Source organism: Micropterus salmoides, unplaced genomic scaffold (genome assembly GCF_014851395.1).
Source record: "Micropterus salmoides isolate LMB-PRFRI ecotype aquatic unplaced genomic scaffold, ASM1485139v1 Ms_hic_scaffold_5, whole genome shotgun sequence".
In the NCBI taxonomy this organism is placed as follows: Eukaryota; Metazoa; Chordata; class Actinopteri; order Centrarchiformes; family Centrarchidae; genus Micropterus; species Micropterus salmoides.
In genome coordinates, this window is record NW_024044237.1 from 35,559,214 (window position 1) to 35,561,742 (window position 2,529).

Sequence of the window (2,529 nt, forward strand, 5' to 3'; positions counted from 1 at the left end):
ACTACTAGCGCTATATTAACGCTGTAATAACTACTAACGCTATATTAAAGCTGTAATAACTACTAACACGGTAATAACGCTGTTATAACTAATAACACGGTAACGCTGTTATAACTAATGCTATATTAAAGCTGTAATAACTACTAGCGCTATATTAACGCTGTAATAACTAATAACACTGTAATAACTAATAACACGGTAATAATGCTGTTATAACTACTAACGCTATATTAAAGCTGTAATAACTACTAGCGCTATATTAACGCTGTAATAACTAATAACACTGTAATAACGCTGTAATAACACTAATAACTAATAACACTGTTATAACACTATAATAACAATGTAATAACGCTATAATAACACTGTAATAACACTAATAACTAATAACACTGTAATAACACTATAATAACTCTGTAATAATACTAATAGCTAATAACGCTGTAAAAACTAATAACGCTGTAATAACGCTGTAATAACGCTGTAATAACACTAATAACTATAACACTAATAACACTGTAATAACTAATAACGTTGTAATAACGCTGTAATAATACTAATAGCTAATAACGCTGTAATAACTAATAACACTGTAATAATGCTGTAATAACGCTGTAATAACACTAATAACTAATAACACTGTAATAACGCTGTAATAACTAATAAATCTGTAATAACGCTGTAATAACACTAATAACTAATAACACTGTAATAACGCTGTAATAACGCTGTAATAACGCTGTAATAACTAATAACACTGTAATAACGCTATAATAACTCTGTAATAACTAATGACGCTGTAAAAACTAATAACAATGTAGTAACGCTATAATAACGCTATAAAAACTAATAATGTAGTAACGCTATAATAACGCTGTAATAACTACTAGCGCTATAATAACGCTGTAATAACGCTGTAATAACACTGTAATAACGCTGTAAAAACTAATAACAATGTAGTAACGCTATAATAACGCTGTAATAACTACTAGCGCGGTAATAACGCAGTAATAACGCTATAATAACACTGTAAAAACGCTATAATAACACTGTAAAAACACTGTAATAACTAATAACACGGTAATAACGCTGTAATAACACTAATAACTAATAACACTGTAATAACGCTATAATAACACTATAATTACGCTGTGATAACACTGTAATAACTCTGTAATAACACTAATAACTAACACTGTAATAACGCTGTAATAACACTGTAATAACTACTAGCGCTATAATAACACTGTAATAATGCTGTAATATCGCTATAATAATACTGTAATAACACTGTAATAACGCTGTAATAACGCTGTAATAACGCTGTAAAGACTAATAACAATGTAGTAACGCTATAATAACGCTGTACTAACTACTAGCGCTGTAATAACGCTGTAATAACACTAATAACTAGTAACACTGTAATAACGCTATAATAACACTGTAATAACGCTATAATAATGCAATAATAACGCTGTAATAACGCTGTAATAACACCAATAACTAATAACACTGTAATAACGCTATAATAACACTGTAATAACGCTGTAATAACGCTGTAATAACGCTGTAATAACACTAATAACAATGTAGTAACGCTATAATAACGCAATAATAACGCTGTAATAACGCTGTAATAACACCAATAACTAATAACACTGTAATAACGCTATAATAACACTGTAATAACGCTGTAATAACGCTGTAATAACGCTGTAATAACACTAATAACAATGTAGTAACGCTATAATAACGCTGTAATAACACTAATAACTAATAACACTGTTATAACGCAATAATAACGCTGTAATAACGCTGTAATAACACTAATAACTAATAACACTGTAATAACGCTATAACACTGTAATATCACTGTAATAACGCAGTAATAACGCTGTAAAAACTAATAATGTAGTAACGCTATAATAACGCTGTACTAACTAATAACGCTGTAATAACTAATAACGCTGTAAAAACTAATAACGCTGTAGTAACGCTATAATAACGCTGTAATAACACCAATGACTAATAACACGGTAATAACGCTGTAATAACTACTAGCGCTATATTAATGCTGTAATAACTACTAGCGCTATATTAACGCTGTAATAACTAATAACACTGTAACAACTAATAACGCTGTAATTACGCCGTAATAACTAATTACGCTGTAATAACTAATAACACTGTAATAACGCTATAATAACACTAATAACTAATAACTGTAATAACACTATAATAACGCTGTAATAACTAATAACGCTGTAATAACTAATAACGCTGTAATAACGCTGTAATAACTAATAACGCTGTAATAACTAATAACGCTGTAATAACGCTGTAATAACTAATGTAGTAACGCTATGTGTTATAATGCTGTAATAACTAATAACTCTGTAATAACGCTCTAATAACGCTGTAAAAACTAATGTAGTAACGCTATAATAATGCTGTAATAACACTAATAACTAATGAACACTAATAATACTGTAATAACGATGTAATAACTAATAACGCTGTAATAACTAC